This window comes from Falco punctatus, assembly GCF_963210335.1.
Source record: "Falco punctatus genome assembly, chromosome: 6".
Classification (NCBI taxonomy): Eukaryota; Metazoa; Chordata; class Aves; order Falconiformes; family Falconidae; genus Falco; species Falco punctatus.
Window position 1 is genome coordinate 60,142,873 of NC_137585.1, and position 27,747 is coordinate 60,170,619.

At 43.9% G+C, this 27,747-nt stretch overlaps 1 long non-coding RNA gene across 1 annotated transcript in view; it reads left to right on the forward strand.

The window, feature by feature from the left end:
* Positions 1-27,647, forward strand: part of LOC308065880 — a 50,260-nt gene extending 22,613 nt beyond the window's left edge. The window contains exons 2-3 of the long non-coding RNA XR_013928957.1: positions 16,263-16,355; positions 18,283-27,647. This is a non-coding gene — a long non-coding RNA (uncharacterized lncRNA). The remainder of the gene's footprint in view (positions 1-16,262; positions 16,356-18,282) is intronic.
* The last annotated feature ends 100 nt before the right edge of the window (positions 27,648-27,747 follow it).

Genomic DNA, 27,747 nt, shown 5'->3' on the forward strand with positions numbered 1-27,747 from the left:
AAAATTACCTTTGCTAATGAATCTAAGTAGTAGTTAAATCCTCTAACAAAAGAGACATTTTTCTGCTTTGGAGGTTGAAGGTTTGATTCTCAGGAACCATCATGAGGAATAAATCTGTGGATTTTCAAGAAGATTTATGAAGGGCTCATCTCCAAACCACCTGAACTAATTCCCTGAAGATCTGCTGCCATTGGGTCTAACTGTGGCTGCTCTAAGACATTCATAGTATCGTAGAAGTCTGAGGGGAGAAAAAATACCTCTCCATGAAGTACAGCTCTTCCCACCATTCTTGGGGCTCATGGAGAGATAGGAGGAGGTTTTAGGAGTGGATGCCAAATTTTACAGCAGTGTGAGGGTATGGTCAGGCAAGAACGATGGCACCCTGCCAGCAGGGTTGGTGAAGGCAGGGTGTGTGGCCATGTGCTTGCCCCCAGCCTGTTGCCCAGACAAAGGGAGGAGCTGATGCAGGGTCACATCCAAAGCATCAAAGGCAGAAACCTGCAGCGGAGGGATGCCCTACGCCTGTCTGTCCGTGTTGTAAGTGCAGTGGTCTCGCTCCCTTATTCAGCAAGAAAGCGTACTGAATTCAGGAGCAATTGTTGTAACAGAAGAAAGCATCTCTAGGCGCTGAAGCACAAGCCCAGGGCTAGGGAGACCTAACGTGATTTGCACCACAGAATGGGTGTGCAGCCTTTGAAGGTTGGTTAGTCCCAGACCTTTATGTGCGTTTGAGTTCTTGATTCTCCTTTGAATTAAGAACCAAAATACCTCTGAGGGCTCCTATCTCAGTATCCCTGTCCTAAAGCCCCGCATCTGTAAAGCGGAAAAAATAGTACTTTCTACTTCAGATATGCTAAGTATGCTGAAGAGGGAGGAGTGGTTCAACAATAGAAGTGAAAGGGCATAAAAGTACCTAAAATACACCAGCTAAGGACTACCAGAGCTATTGCAGGCACAGTCCTTCCCCTTGCTCGGACTTGTAACGAGGTGGCACTCTTCACTAGAGGCTCCCTTTCGCCCCAGTTCTCCACTGGGATAGGTATCTGTGCTCAGCCTGGAACAGAGTGCTTCTTCCCTCATTCTTCATTGGGATATATATTTAGAATATCACAGTCAGATTGTTCCTGTTTAAGGCTCTATTTTCAGATGCTAATTACCTGCTGAAACTTTCAGCCTCTGAGCTGAAGCTTTCCAGACCAGGTTTCTGCCCCAGATTAATTCCATTTAAATGTGTAAGTAACAAAGTGCAGCTATTCTTGTAGACAGGGAAAATACTCTCCCTTCATCTGAAGGAAAAAAGAAGAAAGTGATAGATTGTTTTGAACAGCTTCAGTGTCAAAATGAGTGGGAGCGAGAAAAGACTGAAACACTGTAGGAAAATAGTCCTTGGAGAGACGACGAGCTTTTTGGTGTTCCAGTGAAGCTGGCCAAGGTTTGGGGATGATAGTTTCCATATGCATAAGTGGTTTGCCCAACTATTTCCCCACATTCTACATAAAATGAGGCAGTGCCGTGCATGGCGATACAGTTCTTTGTACATACTAAAATACCTCCCTAGCCAGTACGGTGAGCTGTACCTCCATTGCTCTGCAATAAGCGAGGGTATGGCAGGAGTGAACATGTAGAAGGGAACAGGTTTCAATGTGCAAAGATGTCCTTTGGAGGTGATGGATTTTGAACCGTCCAACAGCTGGGTAGCTTTTTTCTTAAAAAAACAAAACAAAAGCAAGAAAGAATAGGAAAAGACCAACTACTGCAGTCACTGTAAGCTGCTCTTAAATGAAACCTGGCTTATCTGACTCCAGTCTGTGTGCATCGAGCTGCTGAGATTAAGTATACAGTAACAGAGAAAATGAACTGGACTTTTCAAGAAGAATATTTGTGGACTTGGAAAGATGTGCAGAGAACAGAACTAGGCAAAAGGGGTAAAGGGATTTTTGGAGGAACTGAGGCATACAAGGGGCTTGTAGCTATTTTCCAAATCTGTCTCTAGTACAAGGGCAGTGTTGTTTGCAGACCATGGTCTCTCATCAAAGGACTTGAGAATCCCAAATAGACCAAGAGGACCAGTTATAAACTACTGTGTAATGAAAGAAGCAGTTTTCCATGAGTGTCACCAGTAAGAGTCTTGACTTGGGGATTTGTGCTTAATTCAATTTTTTGGCAAATTAACATAAAATTTTAATTACTGATTTGGATATTGAGGAAAAGACGACAATTAAACAAGCACTTAGGGAAACACCCTTCCTCCCCATTCTCCAGACTCAACCTAAGCCAGACACCTCCCAAGCTTCAGCTTCCCTTGTTTCCACCAGTCCCTCAGAATCAGTCCAGCTCCTCTAGTGAGGCAATGGACAGCACTGGGTGGTGGGTCTGTGTTGCAGCACAGTCAAACTAGTAGACCACAACAAGGCTTTACTGTTGGTGAGTTTCTACTGTCTGTACCATATCTCCTTCCCCCAGAGGTCAGACTACACCACTCCCCCTCCACCTGACCCCCTCCCCCAGTCCTCAGGGCTATTTAACCGCTTAGCAGGAAGGAGCTACAGCTGCACATCATCCATGTCAATCAACCCACTGCCGCTGAGGCAAGGCCACAGCTGCGTGTTATCAGTGCTGATCAACCCACTGCCTCCATCCCTCTACAGGTCTGTGCTTAAGGGTTTCTTTTAACTGTTCCTCCCTTCTTACTTTTTTTTCTCTGTCCACCAGCTGCAGAGGTGTCCCTGACCCAGCATGGGTCAGGCATGGCCACAATCCCTCTGAGGTACATCCTCGGGCCCAGAGCATCTCCCCCCAAGAGTGCGTCTCCAGCTATGTCCCCAACACTGTCCTCCCACATGCCTCTTCTGCCTCTTTTCAGGTATATCCCACTCCTGTGTCTACTCCTGTGTCTCCTATCCCTTTCCTTAACCATGCCAGAGGACGGCATCAGTGATGCCTGGGTGGCATCACTGTATCTGCTTCATGCTCAATACAATGAAAGAAATCATGAAACCTATTGAGACAACGGTGAGTAAGACCCAAATTTCCTGGAGCATTAGGGAGACCTTGTGGCGCTGACAGCTGGTGAGTGGTGCCAAAGAGGGAAGAACAAGATATCAAACGTGAGCAGTAAGCGCAGAAGAAATGGAAGGGAGGTCAGAGCTGAGTGCATGAGTTACTTGGCCATGGTTTGGGAAAAAGAGGCAACGTCCCTGATGCACAGCAAGCAGTGTGTCTGTGAGAGGGGTGAGCACCCCTGCCCAGACAGGGAGCCGTGGGGTGGGGCTCAGGCTGGCACTCCAGCTCCAGGAGCCTGCAGGAAGCCATCCAAGCTCCAGAGGAGCTGGGGGTGTGTGTGTTAGGTTATATTACGCCCTTCCTTTAAGCATTTCCTTTTGGCTAGCTCAGGTTTCTGCCGCTTACCATTCAACGCTGGCGTATTCAAGGACTGTAAATCCATCCCTGGGAGGCAGCCAGCTGAAAGCTGGTCACCACTGCAACAGCTCTCTGTGGCTTTAGGTCTGTTTGCCTGTTCAAAAGATGCTACTGGCAGCTCTGCCCTATGTACAGTAGCCCACATGTCCAGTTTTTGTGGAAAAAAGCTAAATCCAAGTGAGAATTAGGTGAATATTGTTTTGTATGCTATCACTGTGGAGGGACTAAGGGGCTATCAAAAAAGAAAAATATGAGATACTCCTGGGTGTGTAAAGCAAAATTGCCTCAAGAAGGTTATTGTCTTAAATCTTGAGTGTTAAATGGATGGCTTCCCTTCCATTTTCCCTGGCTGCTGTTGCATTCAGCACCTGTGCTTCCCCTTCAACACAAGGTCTTCCTAAAGGCTTGTGCAACAGTTTGTCTGCTGGCACCTGTGAGCTTGCTGGTAGCCCTTCAGCAATGACATCGAACAGTCATAAATCTCAGCTCAGGTGAATCCCCACAGCAGCTTTCACTGTTCTCCTGCACTGGATGTAAAGCCTTGCCACCAAGGTTACCCTCTTCACTTGGACAAGACCTACATTGAGGCCTGGTCTCACCAGCACAAATGGAGCAGCTGGAGACCTTCTAACATATGAAGTTCCCAACCTTTCCTACCTCTGCCTGCATGTGCCAGGGGTTGCCATTCTTTGGTAGATCTCTTTGTCCTTGCCCTCTGAGATGGACACCCCTCAGGGGGGTGTCCTTGAACTTGCAATAACCGCACTTCGTCACATTGATCATCCTTAACCATCACTGCACCGTGCATTTAATCTTGTTACAACATTTGCTTAACCTCAGGAAGGTTTTCTGCTAATGAAAGCCCTAGGAGATAGCCTAATGAAGCTCAAATGAGTATAATTTCTATTGCCTTGGGAAGAAAGTTTTCCTGCAACATAACATGCACCAATTTATAATGCTTTTCTTCCCTGTGGCACTTCCAGAGTATGTAAGCTCAAAGAATTGCATCCAAATGCAGAATTCAAGACACAACAAATTTTAATTGATTTTCTGGAATAATTCATCATGGTGGAAGCAGTGGGAGGTGAGAAGCAGAGCTTTTCCCTGTATTTTTTGTTCCTTAGCCGTATGTGTTAGTAGCTGTCTCTCAGCATGACTCTTTCTGGTAAGCACGCTCAGATGCAGCTGGAAGCTGGCTAAGAGTGTGGCAGGTGGTGCCAAACCTCTATTGTTTGGATGAAGATGGATGGATGGGTATTCTGGAGTGGTTTAGCTTTAAAAACAATTTTCCTCCAAATGCTCCATTCTTTCTGAGGTCCAGGAAAAGTTCCCTGTGAGGCAGGAATCACACGAAAGGTAGCAATATAATGAGTGTAAATCTACCACTGCTCTGATAATTTCTTTAGGCTGAAAGATGAAAAAACTCAGAAGCCTTTCCATGCCTGGGTATTACCGATAAGCCATTGCTAGAACATCATGCTCCAGGATGGACCTTTCACCAAAGAGCAGACAGACGCTGCTAGTTGTGTACGATCACAGCTGGCTGAGAGCTGCAGCTAGGCTTACACCAGAAATGTTGGCTGCAACAAGAATGTTGGCTGGGGTAGAGGCATGCATTTTAATACAGAAGATCCGTGCCAGCAGCAGCCGTAGCATAGATGCAGTCATGCTAACAAAAAGTGCTCTTGCCAACAGCGTATACAAAGTATAACAGCAACAGAGACTCCCTTTCCAGCTCTTGGCATCTACTTGGGGAATTGAACTAGAAGCATCTGCTGTTCCTGTGCAAGCCGAAGAGCTGAGGCCTTGGAGGAAGTTATCCTCTCTGGACTGGGCATAGCATGCCTGCCAGGGATGGTGGCTACTGCTGCTGTTCTGAGCACAGCCCCAGAAATCAGCAGTTCCCACTGGTGGAGCAGGTTGCACCTTGAAACAGGGACAGGTTTTGGGTGTAAAAGGAGCTGGTTCCTCCTGTGCACTGGAGATTGCGTGGATGTGCCTGTACCAGCACCTGGTCTCCGAGGGCTCAGATCAGGGCTAATCCCCATTATTGATAAGTCCTTATAAAAATCCTGCTAAGAGTGGTAAATCTAGCTAAACAGCCACTTGGCAAAAATCATGACCAGCTGGCTCAAGCAGGCTAAGCTAACTGGTACTGACAATTTCTTCAAACTGAGCACCCTCAAGGCCCTGCAAAATGCACCCACACCGGTATGTTCCCAGAGCCAGCACACTGCAACAGCCAAAGGGGTCTTGGGTAGACGAGGTTTTGGCTCTGCTGGGGAATTAGACACCCGGTAACAATGGCTTACCTTGTTAGATGCTAGCGGGTGCCAGTGGGAGGGAATTTAAGTTTGCTAGGCAAATACAAATTCCAGCGAGGAGATTAAACTTGTAAGAGTCTTAACAAAAAACAAACATCCTGGTTAGGGAGAGAGGCTGGAGAAGTGGTGCTAAGTATAATCATTGGGTACTTAGACCTCAGCAAAGACTGTTACAGGATAATTTGACACCCAAAGTGCTGACTAAAACCTCAAAAGTCCATTTGAAAGGAGTTGCAGAAACTTTGTGTGTGTGTAAGATAAGGAAGGAGGCCAACAAACACACCTCTTTTGAAGGCACGGGGAATGATTTCAGAGACAGGAAGAGGATCCAAAAAGCTCTTAAAGCTGCAGCAGACCCTGCTTCCAAGGGTAATGGGATCCTGATTTTCCCAACCTGAGGTGCAGGATACAAGCAGGACAGAAGGAGTTTATTCTTAATGAAAAAGTAACCATTTGAGTAGAAAGAAGCAGAGGCAGAGCTCTTATTTCTATCATGCTTAATCATTTTTTCTGGCTAAAACATATGCTTTTGGGAAAGAGGTGGATCATAGGACAGAGAGCAAGTCCTGCCAGACCTTTATCTGAGAAGCTTACACACACAGACAAAAAAAACAACCCACAAACCCAAAAGCATTTTGTATCTTTAGAGATTATGGGGAAATGAAAGCCTGAACTACCTAGACAGAAGGACATGGACACTGCCAGGACACTTACACTTTCAGATACTGGTAAAAATCAGTTCTGCGAGTTTTGGTGAGTCTCTGATCGTCTGGTCTATGAACACATGAAGTCTTGACACACTAGGCCTAGATGATTATGACGTTCTCCTCCCACGGGGGGATAAGTTCTTGCTCCTTTTTACATCAGACATCTTTTTTCTTGTATGCATTACAAGTAAATGCATACATTCTTACATGTATCCTTTTAAGAATGTGATTCTATATAGAAATGACTACAGAATGTGCAATGCCCAAAAAGCTGCAGTGCAATAAGATGTAGACATCATAACTTCGTAAGTTTCTGTATTTTAGCGCTTTACTCTAAAAATAAATAACCACTTCATCATGTAAGCCCCTGACTGTGCTATGGCTCATCTTTGACATTTGTTTTCATTGCACAAAAATTAGTTTTTCAGTTGTAGCAGGAAATCTAATTTCTCCATACAATATCAGAAGACACAAACAGACAGGTAAAGAGCTGAATTCATCCTACCCATGAAGGTGCAATGGGTTTGTTTGGATAACAAACAAATTATGCTATTAAAAAATGGTCTGTTTTAAAAGTGGTTTCCTGCCTTAGCATCCAGGAAAAAGGTTGAGAGACCTTTCTAGTTCCTGAACTTCAGAAGAACATCTAGGTGAGCTCATAGAGGGGATTTCAATGATCCAAGCATCTGTCAGAAGGCCAACTTCATATTGTTCAGGCAATTCAGGCAGATCCCAGAATGCTCATTAGCATCATTAGCTCTTTTGTAATGTAAATTGTGAAACTGTCCACCAGGGCGATGCTCTCTTGATGAGTTGTTCATGGGAAGGGAAGAATCGAGGTCAAATAGGGCTGCAGTTTCAGCTGCAGTGACCACAAGAGGGTTGAGTTCAGGATCCAGAGGAGAGATGGGAATGTGAGTTCAGACTGGAGTTTAGGAGAGCACAGTGAGGAATTTGCTAGGTAGAATCCCTTGGGAAGTGTCACAAATGGGAAGAAGGCTGATTTTCAAAGAGAAAATAGGAAGAGCTCAGGAACAAACCATCATGTTGTGCAGGAGGAGTGGGTGCTGCAGCAAAAGGCCAGCATGGTGAAGTGGGCAGTTTCTTGATGAACTGCAACACAAAAAAGGAGCATACAGGGTCCTAAAAGAAGGACAGGCAGCAAAAGAGTTATAAGAAACTGTGGCTTGCATATGTACATACAAAATCAGGAAGGTCAAAGACCTGAATGTGGTTTTACTGAGGTAATCTTAAGGACAGCAAAGATCCTACAGGTATCCTGCTAGCTGAAAAAGTGCATGAGGTTCTGTTGGAGAAGACAGATTAATGTTGGACAATACGGGAAAGTCTGAGAAACTCAAATAACCTTTTTTGCTTTGGCTTTCAGAAGCAAAATTTACTCCCAGACCACTGTGTATATTAGCACAGTTTGGAGAGTGGAGGGACAGGCAACAGAGTGGGAACAACACAGTAGATACTACCTGGAGAACCTGAATGTATTCAGAACTTATGTGATTTCATAGTGTATTGCCTGTTCTCTCTGACAAATCATGATGATTGGGAGAGGTTTGTGACAACAGGAAAAAGACTAGCAGTAAATCCTTAAGGAGTGCAAAAGGGACAGCCTAGGGAACTTCACTGTGTGAAGGCCAGCCCAGCTTCACTTTAGTTCCTGAAAAGATCATGGCACATATCTTCTTGGAATCCATTCATAGACATGTGATGGGTAAGAATGTAATCTGAAACAGTCAACATGGATTGCCTTCTACAGCAGTGTGTCTGTGTGGAGAAGTAGAGAGCCATGAATGTAACACACTGATGACTTTATTAATGATTTTGATGGCATTACCCACAGCACTCTCATTTGGGAGCTGAAGAAGTATGGGCTGGAGAAACAAACTGCTAGGTGGACTGAAGAGTAGCTGAACCTCTGGGCTCTAAGGGTGGCTCACATCTGGTTGGTGGTCATTCATGAGAGGTGTACTGTGGGGGTTGTTTAACATCTCCATCAACACAGAATTATTATCTTCATCAACACTGACTGATAACACAGAATCAACCATCACCAAATTTATAGAAGATATTTAATTAGGATAAGTGACAAACTGACAAGATGATGGCACAGCTTCAGTCCAAAAGACCTTTGCTAAAGATGAGGACTAGACCAACCTAAACAGCTTGAATGGTTTGACAAGGAGAAATGTAAACTTTTGCACCTGTGACAGAATAACCCTGTGCATCAGCACAGGCTGGGAAGTCACTGGGCAGCAGTGGTAGCCCTGCTAAAAAAGCCCTGGGTGTTTTGGTGGATGGGTGCTGACAGGGCACTCTCACTGCAAATAAGGCAACCGATACACTAGTCTACGTTAGGAAGACCTAGTGTATTCCATTAGAAGCACTAATCTATATATGTGCACTTGAAACTGTACTTCAGTTTTACATACAGTCGTCTCCCTCCCCAAGCAAGAACACTTGCTATGAAATCATAAGGGAGGCAGAAGGTTATGAACGTAGTGTGTGAAACTTGGGAGTCTGGTCAGCTACAGTCTTAGCCTGGATAGTTCTGCCTGGCTTAAAAGTATTTTCTTCATAGCTTAGTAAAATGATGCTAGTTATTATGAATCTTGATAGCTGGTAGGGACTGGGTAATAGCTCTTTCTTGTTTTCATTCCTGGCCTGTATAATTGCAGTTAATAAAAGAAATGATTTCTTAAAATGCACTTTGTGTATTGCAGCTGTCCTCAGGGAAGAGGACAGCATGCCTTGTTAAACACTCCACCTTTACAGCAACAGCAGAAAGTCTGATATTCTCCTCTGAATGACGTAAGAGGAGAAAGAAGCATATTGCTTGCTGAGGACAGAGTTTTGAGATCATATTCTCCATCTTGCTCTTGTTTCCCCAAACCCTTTTGGTATACTCATCTATACACCTACTCTTTCTAAATTGAAAATGGAATGCTTTGTGCTTTTGGGGATTAGTGACTTAAGCAGAGCCACTGGGGTGAGATCAAAGGCTCGTGGGAAAATGATGAGCTAGCCTATCTCCAAATAAAAACACAGAAGCAACTCTCCCAGGGTTCTGTTTTTGCAGTGGCACGGACACTTTCTCCCAAATTCATTCCATCACATCATAGGCACTTAATGAGGCACCTAGATTAAGAGTCTCATTGTCTTAAACTCTCTTATTCCTCTAGATGAGGAACTCAGGAATGCAATTTAGTCCTCCTACAACCTGAATTACTCTTTCAGGGTGCCGGTCTCTCTCTGGATGCTAAGGAAGCCTCGGGTGACTAATGCAGGCACTCGAAAACTTTATGTTTGTTTATCAGCCTGAAAGTCAGGATCTAGATATTTTGTCTATGTAAAGCTTACAAGCAGTAGTTAGTTCTGTTGGCTGAATTGTTTGGTGTGATGTGTCAGCCTGGGGCTGACAAATTGCTGATATACACTGCCCAGACATTCCAGGGGATACTGCAGAGAAAACAAGAGAGTCATTAACCTCAGTGACTCTGCTGTGGACAGACAAGAGATCAGCTAAGGGCAAGGTCTGAACATGAGAAATAGTTCCACAAGTGAGCCAGCACAACAGCTAAATACTGTCAACATGCTGCAGCTGTCCTCCCTCCATTTTCTTCCTTCTCTTTCCTTCTTGGAGGCATCAGATCTGCTGTGGGAGCAGTATGGTTTGTTGTGTTGGTCTGCACATATTGAGGAGACAGACTTCCAAGATTTCCGCGAGCTTCTTTGTACAGCCATGTACAACAACTGTTACTCTGTTGCTAGCTGTTTGAAACTCTGAAACATAAATCTAGGTGGAAGAAGACCTGCTGTAGAGATCTGATAACACTTAATTGGTCTTCCTGTCTCCCCACCTCTCTCTTTTACTTACGCTTTCCTCCACTCCTGGATGATCCAGTCCCACTGGAGAGGCAGGCAAGCATGAGCTGATGGGCTGTTCCCTGTGCCTCCTGTCAGCTGAGCTCTTCCAGAAGGGGTATGGGATGGTTAGGGTAACATCCTTCAGTGCATCATTTTGCATGCAGGTGCTGCTGCGTGTTAACTGTGTTGAGGATAGCATTTAATGTTTCCTTAGCCCTGTTGGATTGCCTCCTGCTGAATGTTTCTTTACCAGGAGATCATCTGGACCCCTCTCGGACCTCAGCTGCTGTGTTTGAGGTCTGATTCAATCATGTTATTTCCTGGCACCAAGTAAGACATTCCCAAACACTTCTGAAAGATGGCACTGCCTTTTCCTCTGCCTTCTCCCGTTCCAAAGAACATAGTGATATCTCCCCTGCCATTTACTGCCCTCACCAGGACTTTTTCTGGACATACTAGTTCTGCCATACTTTAAGTATCTGTTGTATGGATGTTGTATGGATGGAAACAGAAAGAGGCACTGCAAAGACAATCTTTAACATCAGGAAAAGTTTTTTATAACTGTAGCCTGGATTCCTGCCTCTCCAGGTGTTTAAAAGAGGTGCCAAAAAGCCCAGTCAATAGTGCTGATTCCAGGTGAGTGTTGTTTCTTTTGCTTTTAGCTTGCCTCAGTTACCATCAGAAATTGCCAATCTTTCTGTACTGTGCACCTTCCCTGGGCCAGGGCTGGACCGTGCTGTGACTCCTGAAGTGTTAAAGAAGGTTGCCTGCATCCTGGAAATCCTCTTTCCTGCTGTGATCCTGCAAAACACATCCCAAGCCTCAAGAGTTGTTCCTATGAAATAAAGATGTTAGTACCCATAAAAGATGCTGCCTTTCCTGTTCAGATGTCAGAATACACATTTACCATTTGTTTCGTACAGCTACCCACTTGTTTGAAGTTGCGAGCACATGCTGGCTGTTAGTTTCCTTCTGTCCTTGTTTCAAAGTGTACACTGTGTGTCTGTATAAAAGTATCTTTAAGCATAGGAAATCCTTCTTCCTTTCATTGTGCGTCTATTGGACATGTTACCCATTTGTGTAAACAAAAAGGCAAATTTAGACAAAGTGGAAAATCCCAATCAGTTAATTGAATTAACTCAATTTTTGCCTTTCAGTAGATTGTTATTACCTTATTTTGCAGTGTAACAATCCTGAAACTTTCCACATGGTCCTGAGGGATCCAAACCTTCTAGGGGCTCAAGGCATCTGATTAATCAGGGATGACTCAGATGTCTGTGTAAGCCTGGCCACACATGGAATGGAGTCCATCTCATTGGAAATCGTCTGGAGGATGTAAATTATATAAAAAAATAAAAATTCTTGGTTCATCTAGACAGAAGTTGTGCAGAGATAGTTAACTGTTGCAGTACTCAGACGAGCTCTGCAGGGAATGTGCTCTCAAGCCATGTGGATAGCCAGCCAGGCTGTGGAGTGATGGGGAAGGCTGTAAATGCCTAGGTGGTGCTGCCTAGTGCAGCATCTGACCTTTCAGCCATAAAACACAAGAAACCTGGAGCAGCCGTATAGCCTCCAGCAGCCAGGGCAGGGCTGATCCAATCCAGGCTAGCACAGGGGACCCTGCCTGATGGGATTACAGCAGCAACAGTGACTGTGTAGTCTAGTGTTTCCGTACGACTTTGAAGTGCATTTTTCCTCTTTCATAAATAGATAACTATCTTGTTTCCCAGAGAAGAACAGAGCATGGTTTAATTCCCAAGGACACCCATGTGCCTGTGCACAAGAAGGAAACATCTGTGGAGGTGAGCAGAAATGGTGAGGAGTTTTTGCTCTGTGCTGATTTGTGGGATTTTCTTACAAGCCACTCAAAGGTTTTATAGAAAGTGAGCAGTGTGTTAATGCCTGGCACTCAGGAATATTTCAGGGCTAGGATTTTCCATTTGTTTTGCTTTTTGCTTGTTCTGTATGAGGTACTCACTTTGGCAGCATACATACTACAACCTGAATAGTGCAGAGAAGACTAGCATGGCCCCTGCACAAAACCTATTTTTCTTAGCAGAAGACTGAAGGCTAGCCAATGTGATGCCCATCTACAAGAAGGGCAGGGAGGAATATCTGGGAACCTACAAACCTGGCAGCCTGACGTCAGTGTCAGGGAAGGTTATGGAGCAGATCATCTCCAGTGTCATCACACGGCACGTGCAGGACAAGTGGGGGATCAGGCCCAGCCAGCATGGGTTTATGAAAGGTAGGTCCTGCTTGATGAACCTGATCTCCTTCTACAACATGATGACCCACTTAGTGGATGAGGGAAAGACTGTGGATGTGTCTACCTAGATTTAGTAAAGCCTTTGGCACCGTTTCCCATGGCATTCTCCTGGAGAAACTGGCTGCTCGTGCCTTGGATGGGCGTACTCTTCTTCACTGATTAAAAATCTGTCTGGATGGCCGAGCCCAAAGAGTGGTGGTGAATGGAGTCACAACCAGCTGGTGGCTGGTCACAAGTGGCGTTCCTCAGGGCTCAGGACTGGGGACAGCTCTGTTTTATATCAGATCTGGATGAGGGGATTGAGTCACCCTTAGTATGTTTGTAGATGGCACCAAGCTGGGCAGGAGTGTTGATCTGCTTGAGGGCAGGAAGGCTCTGCAGACGGATCTGGACAGGCTGGACCAATGGGCCAAGGCCAGTTGTATGAGGTTCGACAAGGCAAAGTGTCAGGTCCTGCACTTGGGTCACAACAGCCTCATGCAATGCTACAGGCTGGGGGCAGAGTGCCTGGAAAGCTGCCTGGCAGGAAAGGGCCTGGGGGTGTCGGCTGACAGCCAGCTGAACATGAGCCAGCAGTGTGCCCAGGTGTCCAAGACGGCCAGCAGCATCCTGGCTTGTGTCAGAAACAGCGTGGCCAGCAGGACAAGGGCAGAGATTGTCCCCCTGTACTCGGCACCTCAAGTACTGGGTTCAGGTTTGGGCCCCTCACCACAACGAAGACACTGAGGTGTTGGAGCGTGTCCAGAGACGGGCAACGAGGCTGGTGAGGGGTCTGGAGCACAAGTCTGATGAGGAGCAGCTGAGGGAACTGGGGTTGTTCCTCCTGGAGAGGAGGAGGCCTAGGACCTTGTTGCTCTCTACAGCTGCCTGAAAGGAGGTTGTAGCCAGGTGGGGGTCGGTCTCCCAGATGACAAGTGACAGAACAAGAGGAAACAGAACGTTGTGCCAGGGGAGGTTTAGATTGGGTATTGAGAAAAAAAATTTCACTGAAAGAGTGGTCAAGTGTTGGAACAGACTGCCCAGAGAGGTGCTGGAATCACCATCCCTGGAGGTATTTAAGACATGTAGATGCAGCACTTATGGACATGGTTTAGTGGTAGACTTGGCAGTGCTAGGTGAATGGTTGGCCTTGATGGTCATAAAGGCCTTTTCCAGCCTAAACGATTCTATATGATTCTATATCTTCACTGGCACTGAGTCTGAGTGATGGCCAGCAGCCTGTCTGGACACCAGGTCTGTCTGGTCAGCCTGGGAAGTGTGCCCAGCTTGACCAGATGCAGGCCATTTCCAGGGGGACTGGCAGGACCTGGAAAGTGTCAGCTTGGCAGCCACACTCTATGTGATGCCCCCGCATCACACAGCACTACCACACATGGTGTGATACGAATGGGGGTGTCCAGGACCTCCATGCATCCTCAGACACTCCAGTCCCCAAGGAGACATTGACACAGCCAGAGTATCTGTGGGACAGTGGGGAGCAAGTGCCTTGAAGCCCCTCTCCCTCACAGTTACCTACCAACAGCATTAGTGGGTCACATTTTATGGGAGAAGGTACACTGGCAAATTGTAGCTGTCAGGAAGGTGGAACAGATTAATAGCTTAGAGGCTATCAACTTCAAAAAAGAAAGAAGGCAGAAAGATGTAACACAAAGCTACAATTTGGATGCTGGTTGCTCAGGCTGGTTCTGGAAAATGGTTTGGAAACTTATTGGGCTTAAAAAGAAAGAAGTTCTCCAGCCCTTCTTAACCCATAGATGATGATGTTGATCCAAAATATTTACAGTGTCAAAGGGCCTATTCAAGGTGATGGGGGCATTGAACCCCACCTGTCAAGACTGCATCTTAACAAAGGTCTCCTTGGAAATCAGTGCTACAGGCCTAATCTGGCAGTCACTGCTATGGAAGAGCCCAGAAGATTTGTCTGTAAAAGGATGGCAGGAGGCTGTCCTGTGGTATTTTTAATCCCAATTGCTATAAACTGTAATAGGATCTGTGATGCTTCAGGTGTTCAGATGGGTGACTTGGCAATTGTTTTCTTCTTCCTCTGGCATTTTCCCAATTATTCTTCTTCTTAGTAGAAATGCATATATAGGAAATAATATTCTATTTTATGTAATTGGTCACAAACCGGACAAAAAAAAAAAAAAAAAAAAAGAATCACTTAGAACGAGCAGTGACTGATCCCATTCTGAAGTAATTCCCAAATTACAAATGCTTCTCAGCTCCCTATCACTCTCTCTTCTCCAAGCCTGGCAACTGTCTTCATTCCCAGGCATTCCCTTCGTTCCCAGCTTGTAATGTCTGACATAAAGCACCATTAAATATAATTAAACTTATTTAAGAGACACAATCTGCCACCGTGCCAGTATCTGTAATAACAGGCGCTTAAAAACTGCACAGAAAAAGAGAACTCAATTTTTTCAAGTGTAGCACACCTACTGCTCAGTAATGGTCCTGTCAAACGGAATCTCCATGCTCTACTGCTAAAAGCTAGGCATCTGGTATAGTATTCATTTCCAGAAATCTTTTTTTTCTATTGTCTGAAAATGGCCTCTTACTTTACTATGATGATTTTAAAATACACCAGAAATGTATTCTCCCGCATAGCTATTCATTCTGCTGTAAGAATACAGAAAAAACAGATGGGACTAATTTTCTCTTACTTGGTCCAAACATTTCAACAAGTGGGTTATTTTGCTTACCAGCCTTTGGACTCCCTGCTGTTGTTAATAGGATTATTTGGATAAATAAACTCATCCAACTTTGGCCCTATATAAATCATACACCTGAGGCAGAACATGCAGAAGTTAATGGAAAGAACGGATGTCTGCTTTGGTAAGAAATGAGCTGATGTTGCTTTACTATGAAAAGACACTAAAATCTTCTTGCCTGAAACAAAAATTCATTTTTCGGCATAGATCTCCAGTTTTACTTCTGCTATAGTTCAATGAGCACCAAAAAGTGAACAGGTTGGAACATAGTTTGGGAGGGTAAGAGAAGGAAGGTTTATTATAGCCACCTTATGGTTTACAGATGTTCCAAGTAGGCATATAGATGTCTCTTTTGTTTCAGAGTTATCCCTGCACTATTTTTGCCAACGTTCAAACTAATTTCTCCCTTCAAGGCTCTATCTACCTTAACTACAGTTGGAGGAAAACAGGTTACAGTCTAGCATACAGCAAAAGCAAGGTAAGAAAATGAAACAAGGAAACAAAACCAGTTTCCACTACAGACAGGAAAGGAAAATTTTCAAGAAGTGAAAGGATGAAGTAAAATAGAATGGACATCCACCTTTTCCTTCAGGGGAGAATGAATTAACAAGGCAAGATGTGATGAGGTACATATATCAGTGACAGATTGCAAAGACAGTATTGAGATGGAGATCCTGAACAAGGGAAAGTAAAAGCTGAGCAGTGCTGTAAGTATGCAGCTCACAGGAGAGGTGTGGGTTAAACCCCTGTATGTCATCCAGATGGCCTTCATCTGCTTCCCAAACTCTGATCATCAAGGAGCTGAAGCTGTAGTAAAATGTGCCAACAGGCTGTACCTACCTCTAAGATTAAATATTTTAACCCTGGAAGTGACTGCCATGACTGAGGTGCTCTGATACACCACCCTGTGTAATGTTTCTTGCTTTCTCATCATCATCTGGCCTGTTTGTAGAGGAATGACAGGAGTATATAATGGAACTGGTGTGATGATGGAGTGGAAGGAGGAGTGGGAATGAAGCACCCCTTGTACCTGGTAACTGAACATGTAAGTAACATTGATGTGTTGTCCCAGTGTGCAAGAAAATGTGCATTGCAAACAGGTGCAACAGTGGAAAAGGACATTAGCTGCTCCTTTTTTTTTTTTTTTCCTGCTGGGCTGCAAAAAGTTCCTGTTTGCTCAGATGTGCTAGTAGGGCTACTCATGAAACTCCCTTCCTCGGTTCAGTCCACATGAGCTGACTTAGCCAATGCCTATGAATGGAGTTGTTTAGACTGACAGAGGTGCTTGGGGAGATGCTCCCCTGAGGAGCAGGGGAGAACAGTGATGAGCAGTTTGCAGCAAGCGAAGAGCACTCATCTCTTTGGCTGGTGCAGTTGCATTTGTCCTTGGTATCTGGCCCTCCTGTGAGTTTGGCCTAGTGAATTCATCACCCTGTAAATGTGTAGCTGGTTCCAACTGTGAATTTGAAGAGCAGGCATATAATTTTAATCTTTTTTACCTATCCTTCAGCTAGAACTGCATTAAGATGGTTACCGATGGCACCTAAGAAACTAGCTGCACCTGTGAAAGCAATTTTTCTCAAGCAATCCTCCTATTTAGTATATAAAGCACTCATCAAAAATAAGTGAAGTTGTGGAAAACTGGGGAGGTAATTGCACTGTACTTTAATTTCTCTTTATATTAGATACTATGGGAATAAACCAGGCAGACAGAATGACATATTAGACAAGGGGTGGAGGAGATGACCCTTCACAAGGTCATTTTGTTTCTGGACAAGACATTTGTCGCAGCTGCGGCACTGTTCTGCTTTGGATTAGAAGGGTGTGCAATGTATTTTTTAATGAAATATTTAAGACACTGTTCCCAATGTGAATGTGGTCTAATGAACACATTCAGTAACTGTAATCTCTGTTAATGTTGACTGTGCCTGTGACCTTGGATAAATCATTGCATCTCTTTGTGCGTATCTTCATCTATAAAATGTCTTCCTCACAGATATGTAGTGAAGATTTATTAGTTAATGTTTACAAAGTGCTTTGAAGACATAAATATGGTTATTACTTTAACGACTCTGAAGTTTATGAGATCAAGAGGGCATCTTACCCTTTGCATCCAACTCACCAGCTGGGGGCTGCAGTAACTGTCCCGTAAATAAATACATCATTCACATCAGTCTTTACACATAACTGTTATCTGCTACTAAATGTCTTTATAATTCTACATGGTCACTGGCTGTCCACTGTCTGTAAGTGCCTAATCATTTATAGCAATTAAGGAATAAATTATGTTCATTTTTACAAAAATACTACACTAGAGATGAAATTTTTTTGCACGCACTGGTAGGATTTGTTGCTCCAAGCAACTATAAGGTGATTTTTTTCAATCGTCCCTTTAGTCATATAATCTAGAGCACCTAATTTCCCAGGCAAACAGCAGAATCCTATCTGGACCTGGGGGTGCCGTTAAAATTAAGTAGGATTGAATTTTGTAAGCTTATTTTGTGCCGAATCTCTGGAAGACATAGGCAGGTATTGTTGTAAGCGTCTTTTCTGAGCTTCCAGATGAATATACACAACTGATGTACCTCTGCTTCTTATGCTGTAGTTTAATATGCTACAGGAGATCTCTCTAGCACAGTGAAGCAACAGAAGTCTTGAGGACAGCTATTGAAAAAGTGTGACTGCTCATAAAAGCCTGACTAGAAATCATATATAGTGCTGAACCTCAGTTTTCCACCAATGAAAATGAAATCAGACTTTGTCCCAAGTTGATTGGTAACGTATTTTTTCTGTCTTTTTGGCAAAAGAAACTGCAGTGCCATGGAAATAAGCCAGAGCTGTCAACTCTTAGAGTAGTTCAACATTGCTGTGATTTATGTGTGGATGTATCGTCCCTGTGCTAATGGTAAATAAGCGTACAGTTATTGTTCATGCCTCCATTTCCCTATGTTCTTCTGTTCTTCTGTATTGAGGTTGAATGAGTTCATTTCCATCACGAAGAAAGGAAGGATATGTGGAAATATGAACAGCTGTACGTCTGGCGTAGCATGAAATGGTCCATGAAAAGATGGATGAGGCTACTTTCTTTTCCCAGAAAGGATTACCAGGAGGGAAGACCAGGAAACCCATGAGCATCAATGATGGCAAGACCAACGGTGAAGTGACAGGTTTCTTGGCTTTGCTGCCATCTAGCAGAAGATAGGCAGCCTGACACCCACCCACCTGCTGGGACACAGAAGCAAATTAGATTCCTGAGGTAGGTGGGGGATAATGTGGATTATGGCTGAGGTCTGGGCTGGCCATTCTGGCCTAAGGCCTCTGCATGTTGCTAGCTGACTGTTACAAGGTGGGTTTGGATGAGCAGTAAGGAGGCTGCTATTCCTTCCTTCTTGTCTTTACTCACCTTAGTTGGAGAAGTCTCCCTGAAGTGCAGAACTAGCTGAGACTCACCCATGTCACTGGAGGAGTGAACAAATAAGGACACTTACCTACCTCAGCAAGACAAGAGCCTTTTTCCTTTCTCGGGAAAGGAAAGCACTCCTGATGTACAGAAGACATTTAATAATAATCAGTTAATAGTAACAGTCACCTTGATCTAGGTTTGGTCAAGGCTCACGCTAAAAGAAACCTTTAGCTTCTAAAGCATTTCAAGCAAGTCATTAGCTGATTCTGAGTTTATACCGCTTTATCATCTGAACGGTCTTGGACAAAGCTTAGTTACGTAATGATCATATTAGGCTCCTAAATGAGTTTCCTTTCCTGTAATTATTAATCCTCCAGCTTCCCTCTTTCTTGCAATCTCATTTTCTCTGGCAGTGTATATTCCTTTCACAGAGACAGATCTTGCAGACAGTCATTTATGGTCTGTGTTCATTAGTTCACAGGCAAAGGAAGCTAAGCAGACTCTACTCTGATTTTCCTTTTGTTCAATGGAAACAGCGTTTATTATGGTTTTGTTGCTGAGGGAAAGTTCAATTGCTAACGTAACACAGGCTAAAAATTCGCAGAAAGAGAAATGTTTCATGTTCTGGAACAAATGAGCTCACGTATTTTCCAGGGAAGGAAAGAAACCGCTAAACCTGAGGTAATTGAAATGTGCTTGTGAAGCTAACAAACATTATGAGAATGTTGCGATTAGGCTCAGACTAAGGATTAACCAGATCACAGCCTGAAGGTTAAGCTTTAAAAGAAACCGAGGCACGTTAAGGTACAGGAATACACAGACAAATCACCCGAGTAAGTCTGCTCTGTAGCAGCGTTCACTATATGATTGAAAGTAATTTTCCCTGCCAGATCAGATTAGACTGACTGTTTTTAAAGATAAAGTGAGAAATTTTATTACCGTTCCTTTTCTATTGGACATCACAATATGGCAAAGGTCATTTGCCTGTGAGAGGTATGTCAGAAGCAATGAGACCCCCATACAGCTGAGTTTCTGGGCTGCTGCTTTTTCCTAGGGCTTATGAATTCAGCCCTAAATCGTGCTCTAAGGCCTCTGAATTGCATTAGATGTCATGTGAATGCAAATATGTGTTAAGTAATTTAAGAAACACCTCGGAGTGAGAGATGTTGACCAACCACCCTCCCTGCTCAGGTGCAGGTGGCTGAGGAAAGACATGGGGCAGTCCTCACCTCCCTTGCTGGAGCTGTTGGCTGGATAATCAGATTCAGCAGAGCCTGGGGAAGCTCACAAAGGGAGAGGGCTGGCTCACGTGTTCAGCACCTCCAGAGCCACAGCTCTTCTAGGAGTGCTTGCATCAGGGCGTTGTTTGTCAGGGCCTGTGGCTAGGGTGGGATAGACATCGCCATGTGAATGTCCACTTCAGACTGGCAGGATGACGGGCTGGAGGAAGGGAGCTGGGCAGTGTGGGCTGTCCAAGAAACCACCATGGCCCATCAGGATGTGTAGGCTGCTCGGAGGAAAAGCCTGGGTGCTGTGGGACCCTGCCCTATACACTGTGGGTGCTGAGTTCTCCTCCTCTTAGTCTCCTTTTAACTTTGCAGTAGAGATATTCTTAAAATATTTTATTGCACAAAACTTCTTCAACTATTTCTTTTCAGGAGGTCCAGTAGACCAGAAGGTAATGGTGTCTCTGCTCAGATGTGCACCAGTAACCAGCACTGAAGAGCTCACCCCCTCTACTGTGGGGTCCCCAGTGCTGTGACATGGACTGCATATGCTCTTTGTGGGGCTCAGCCTAGCAGAATTTCATGGTTAGCATCTGTACCTAATTAAGATGGGAAACATTCAGGTATGCTTAGGTAAAATTAATGACCTTAACTCAGAAAGAAAATGAGAGAATAACTTGAGCTTTAAATCAAAATAGTTTTCAAAGCGTATTGTCAATGCCACCCAACAATTGTTTCAAATTCAGTAAAGTTAAATCAAATAGAGTATATTGTGAAAATGAGAATGTGTCATGCTGCAGAAATGTGTGTTTAAGCCATCAAAACAACACTATTGTGGCAGTACAATTATGATTTAAAATTAGATTAAAATAAATTGATTTTTGCATCAACTTACTGGTACCTTTACAGTCATTTCAGTCTTTCTGAAGTCCACGTCAATGCATATTTCCTTTATGGGCTGGGAACTTCTAGAAACTCCAGGGAACATTCCTCTTTTATGTTCACCAGATCAAGACTGGTGGAATTAGTGTTATTTTGAAGTGAGATTCATACCTGCTACCCAAACCTAGCCTCTAAAAGCTAAGGGTCTGTAAACCTAAGTGCCAATCAGATTCAAAGAAAGTAGAATTATGTATGTGCTCCTTATATGATTTTGACTTACTGCTTCTTCCTCTATTAAATCACTCAAGGCCCTGTAAGCACTTTTTGTGATTATTTACTTACAGTTGGTCTAGTGATTGGAAGGGAGCACGTCTATGCCAGTGCAGTTTCCTTAGCTGTAGGAGTTGTAGGTTATTGGTGATGCTCTGAATAGACTTTACCTTGAATTAAATTTTCAGGGTAAGAATTGTGTTTTCAGATGTGTGTATCAAGTAATGGGACTCTCTTCCAGTACAAAGTCCCAGGATGCTTTTTACACAAGCAATAAATGCAGCTACTTAGAGGAGGCAGAGACTTGTGTCTTTCCTTTTGTAGAGGGCATACGGCATTGCCCAGAAAAGGACAGTTTGTCCAATCAACACAGAGTTAGCTAATACAGTTTTACAAAAATCCAGTATTGGGTAGCAGATTTATTGGCTACTGATATGTGACCAAACCCAGGAAACAGCAAACCCTCCTGAACCACCACCATCTCTATTATAAATGTATTTTAACGTACATTTCTAGCATTCATTCACTCTTCAGCGTGTTTCATTCATTCTTTTTAACAAAATGTCTAGTTTTCACAGAGAACAAAAAGATGGATTTTTTTAATGTCCTTTCTATAAGATTTTCTCTTCCTTGCTCACACCAACATCTCTTTGTGTGCAAATAACCGAATGGACAATTTTTGCTTCCAGCAGTGAGTTACAAGTTCAGTTAGACATAGTCATGGAGCAATGCTACAGGAGCTGCAGTTTTGAAGCATGACGTTAACCCACACTGACACTATTTGTTCTGTCATGTAAAGGCTGATAGCTTAGTGGAAGGAAAGTCAAGAGCTATCAAGGAAAATGCTCTCTGAAAATTCTCAAAAGCTGAAAGTTTTTGAAAACATGTAGAGACAATTTTAAATTTTGCAGATAATGTGGGGAATGGCATCTTTCTCTCCAAGATGGAAACCACGAGGGGAAATAGAAATGATTGTCTTTGTTCCCCTGCCATTGAGATATTTCCACTCTCAGACCATTTGTGGCTACTTGGAAAAGCTCCTATCTGGGTAGAACCACAACAGATGTAAGGAAAACTGAAAGAGGTGCTAAGGCAGTGTCATCTAAGTTATTTAAGCTGCTTGTTAAGAAACTGGAAAAAACCCTCTGTTTTTATCATGCATAGACTTATTTTCTTGCTCAAGAAGGAAAGCCAGGATTACTCACTGCTTTTTGGAATATGAAAGCCATATAATCACTCTGTAATGTTGGGAAAAGAGTACAGGGTCTTACATGACAGAGACTGTCCCTGGAGGCAGCCAGCATAGTATGATCCTTGGCACAGCCAGTATCTTTGACATCATCTGAGACCAAAGACTGTCAGGTTAGTAGCTATTAGCTTTTCATAAAGAAGCAGCAGTTACGCACCTTAAAATATGCATCCAGCAGAATAAATGTCCAGCACACAGGTTATACACTGCATCATAGCCCATAGCCTGAAGAAATATATGTACCTGGCTACAAAGGGGGAGGGTGAGAGCAGGCACTGGCAAGCTGACTGGACCCAGAGGCCTGTTTCATTCTTGTAGCTGAGCTAATGTCAGCCTTGCTACCTTCCCAGGAGCAGATACTGCATTTGTTCCAGCGTCGGACAGTGCTAGTGCTTGCCAGAACCCCAGACCAATGCATTGACCTGTTCAGGGTCCTTCTACACCCCTTCTACATGGGGCTGTAAGTTACATACACATGTAAAGAAACCCATTTTGGTTAAAGTATATTTGGGTCATGAGCATATTTGGGTCTAGAGTGTGGCATTATAGATTTGGTTATCTAAGGCCCCCATCCATTTGAGGTCACCTGGTGAGGCCTTTTGTGATGCAAAACTGAGTGGCTATAGTTTTGCTGCTGCTGAGGACTTGTGGGTGGATGGTTACAGTGGAGCTGAGAAAGCTCCTTGCTCAGCTTCACAGTCTTGCTTATTTGCTTAGACATCAGACAGCTATTCACGCAGAAAAAGCTTGGCAGAACTTGAGCATGTCAGTACTTCTGTAGTGAAGGATGCTCCCACTTGTCTGTCCTCTGAGATTCCCATTATAGAGACGCACATATGTCTAGGACTTTCTGGGAACTGTTGGTTTCTTAGGGCCAAAATAAACCTTTTTAATGTTCTGTCTGAAGAAGGGGTTTGGAAGAGGAACCAGCTGGAAGTGCCCTAAGAACCATGACAGAATGGTGTTGAATAGATGATGAGGAACACTGCTAGCTGTGCTGTTAAGAGGTCTTCTGGAGACCATACCACTTCTGCCTCCCCATGCTTCCCTTCCTGAAAAAAATACCAAGCACTAAATCAGGGGTCCTTAAGCTTTTTAACCAGGGGGCCGGTGCGCGGATGCAGTGGCAGGCAGCCATCTGCGGCTGCTTGGTTCCCCCCCCAACCCCCGGCGGGGGGGTCTGTAAATACCGGGGGCCGGATTGAGGATCCTGGGGGGCTGTATCCAGCCTGCGGGCCGTAGTTTGAGGACCCCTGCAAATAGTCAAATAGTATTTTTATAGGGTAGTGGACTCCATCTGCCTGTGTTAGCTAGAAAACCCATTTAGCACTTTTCTCAGCTCTTCAAATTCAGCATAGTTGGTATGGATACTAATCTGGTTTTCCTGGCCACAGCAGATAGGGGTTTGGGCATGGCAGTGATGTGCTCACAGCATTTTGTTGCTAAGCAGAAATGTTGCTTAGTTTCATATCAACTGAAATATTTTCAACGTGTATGGCTCCCATTCCAGATGTGCATTTCAATGGTTTAAATTCGGAAGCTATGAACATGTAGATACCCCTAGTCATACTTGGCTCCAGGGCCAAAATGTTGATAGAACAGAATTTCATTGAGGTAAATGCAGTAAGAAAAAAATATTATGTGACAAGAATTTACTGCAGGCATTAAAAAATATCTTGCAATGAGACACCTTAGCTTAACTAGCATGGTACCAAGGTATTTTTCTTAGGCATTTATCTTCTCAGCATCTCAAGATATACCTGTTGTCCTGAATTTACTTTGATAAGGCAGTTCTTTTCCCTTCTTTTGCCCTACCTTTCCTCCAGAAGTACAAAGTCAACTCCTGTTCACTTTCTTAACCAAATTGCACCAAATTAGTTCCTGATGCAACTTCGTTAACTTCAGCACAGTATCATCAAGGATTAACTTGCTTTGCTCACTAGTCCCTAAGAGAAAATCCGTCCATTTAATCAGATATAATGTCATAGTCAACACACAGCACCAGTAAGATTCTTCCTTTGATATCCACTGTCTTCATAGTCTAAAAATGGCATGAAGTGACTTAGGCACTCTCAGAGGCTTAAGTGCACTCAGAGTTGTGTAAGTGATAGCCTCACAGAACTGAAAGCCTTAGGAAGCAAAGATCAAAGCAAGCGCCTTTTATAGTTTTGCTGTTTGTGCAACAAATTCGCTGCTTGTAGTATGTCTTAATATGAATTCTGATGTCTTTCAAATGATATTTAATCCAGATCCCAAGTAGGATTTTTTTTGTCTATACCATGGCATGATGGATGTCCCATACAAGTGACTCACTCATCCCTAAAATCTCCTGGAATTGTGTCACTATGCAACAGGATATTAATTAAAAATATCTATCCCTGAATAACGAACCGAGATTGCACGGCTGAGTTACAGACTTATAAAAATAGGAGGTGATTGTGGTAAATCTGAATGATGAATTCATTAAATGGAGAGTTTAAAAATTACCTCCAATGTTTTATATACATATATATAGATAATTTACTCATGGTATAACTTTTACTCTCTTGAGAAGAAGCACAGAAAGATGTGACTCCTCAAACAGAAATCACAAATGTGATTTATGGATTCAAATTGATCTATGGAGCATAGACAAAACTCATAGACATAGACAAAAAAACATCAACAGAACTCATGACTTCATCTAAACTAGCAAAAGTTTTATTCTGCAATTCCAGTAGAATCAATGACTCAATGGTACAGGAAAAAAAGAAAAGAAAAGGGTTGTTACCCTTTACTTATGGAAGTTCAAGCATAGTGCAACAAGGACTTAATTCAAATGTAGCACAAAAGCTCCTGAGAGGAGACTGACACAGATTCATTTGATTCATTTAAAAAAACCTACCTGTCATACAAATGTTCTGGAGAAAGTACTGTGTGGAACAGTCCTCTATTGCGAGAAGGACTGGACTGAAAAACTCTGAAAACTTCTCTCATTTTCAGATGAATGCTCTATTGCTTTTTTCAAGAACTGCTGCAATGAGGGTAGTTCCCTCTCCACCCTTCTAGGAGCTTCTCTATATTTCTTGTTTATTCAAATTGCTGATTTCTAAATGCCAACTTGGGACAAGAAAGCAGGGACTGCCCCTATAGAAGCGATATAGTTGTGTGCCCCTTTTAGTCCTGTTTCAAAGGATGTGAACAGGACATGGGAGACAAGCTTCTCCACGCCCCAACAAGCTAGTACAGGATGGGTAGTCCTCAAGCAAATCGTCCCCTGAAACAAGGTGGATGGGTGAGGGCAGTTGTGTCCCAGAGGGCTGTGCCTGAACAGTTGCACCACCTTCCAGGCTGCACATTTACGGGTTTGCCTCAAGTTGTAACTTCTTTTCCGTTTTATGGAACTTAATTAGGATGTTCATCCAGTTTGCAGTGTGGAGAAGGATGGGACCCATCAGGATATGTCATGATCCAGTGATATAACAGGAAAACATGGGAGGAGACCAGATGTTCATACAAGGGGCTATCTTGTGGAAATGCAGGCTGTTTGACACGAAGGGTTTCACCCTCACTTAATATAAACAGGCAGAGGCAGCACCATCTCCAGCTGTTGTACAGTGCTGTATGAACAACAGGGCTGTGCCGGCTCTTGCAATCCCATAGAAGACCAAGTGAACAGCTTCAGGAGACTGTCATCAAAAAGCATCACAGTGCAATACTCAGTAATTGACTGCTTGGATTTGCTGACATTGTTCAGTCTTTGCAGAAGTGTTTCCAAAGCTGTGATCATCTTACAGTCGCTTCACATTTTCCTAGGCTGAAATGGGAATGACCTAGCTTCTATTCTGGTTCAGCTGTAGTTGACTTGCTGGCTGGCGGTTCTTACTGCAAAGGTTTCTGAATTTATTTTATTATTCTCCTCCTTCATAGCATCGGTTTTAATTTAGCATCTTGTCCTCCAGAGTGTTTTCAATGTCATTTTTTTCCCCATCTCATACACATTTCCAAGCTGCTATAAACAAGCTGTATTGCTGGTGAGCAGACAGGAAACAGCTTGAAAGGAAAGGAAGGACCTCAGAAAATTAATTCCCACCAGAACAGAGCTTGAGAATCATCAGTTGTGGTTAGGCAGGTATTTGCACTGCTGGTGTGGCTATCAGGCTCTTCGGTGCTGGGCTTCAGAGGGTATTTGCTTCAAATACCTTCAGAGGGTATTTGCAAACTTCTTGTAATACAGCTTTCTGATAACCCACTAAGAACAAAAATACATCAGTTCTAGCAAATGCTAGATATACTCTGAACCTGTTTGCTAGAAGGGAGATTTAGCCAGGTGTGGTTTGGCAAAATTCCCTTTGACCCCCAAGAGTGGGTTATCATTCAGTGAGCACTGGCTGCTGCTGTCATCCCAGGAATGGCTGTGTGGTACGATACAGCCGATGCTGTGTGGGTATGATACAGATCCTCTGGTTGGAAAGATATTTAATCCAGCTCATCATGCTGCTAGTCATTGATGCAAAGGTCCTCTGTCTGAAGTACTGCTGAACGGGGAAGTTCTTTTTACTCCTATCTGGCTATGACTAATCTCAGCCGGGCTCCCTTTAGCCAAGCAGGGGCCCAAGACAAACATGTTCTCTCCCTCTTAATTACAGCCTTTACCCTTTGGTTCAACACAAAAACACTAGTAATTAGACTAAAGAAATGCCAGTAGATATACGTGAACATGGGATCAGTTTACAGGGTGATATGTTAAAGCTGATTCAAGCATGTACACGATCTCTTTCTCATTATGGAGGTGTGATGAATCACTTTGTCTCATTATCACACTATTGGATTAAATAGAGTCATTTTAACCTTCCTCCTTATCTTGGAATCTACTCTGGCTCAACAGAAGGCAATTTCCTTTGGAAAATGTGATTGAGCTTTTGTATCTGTGTTTATGTGGCTCTGCAGAGATCTACCAGTATTAAGTCAATTTTAGCCTTTTCATCAATCACCTAAACTCGAACAGCATGTTAAAGTCATTGCCTGGGAGAGCAGCCCCCCTCAGGGTGTCTCCAAGGTCAGGTCCTTTGCTCATAAGGGTTACAGTGAAGACAGCTAAAGGGGAGGGCTTGCCCCTCCTCTCCCTTGGGAGCTGCTTTATGGCTGGTCCCACCTGGGCTGGGTGGCAGCCAGGTGGCAGCTGTGCCTGGGCTCGTACCTCCATCCGTGATCTTGGTCTGGACCCAGACCTGCTAGCTTGGCTCGCTGGCTTGGCCTCAGAGCAGCCTGGCTGCTGAGCTGAGTGATTGCTGGGCTGCACCTGGCCCTGCTCGCTGCCTCTGGGCCCAGCTCTCCTTCCCTGGGGAGCAGTCAGCCCTTGCTGCACCCTGACACAAGTTTTTAGGACTCACCTAAGTCAGAAAATGTTCCCCGTGTCTCCTTCCAT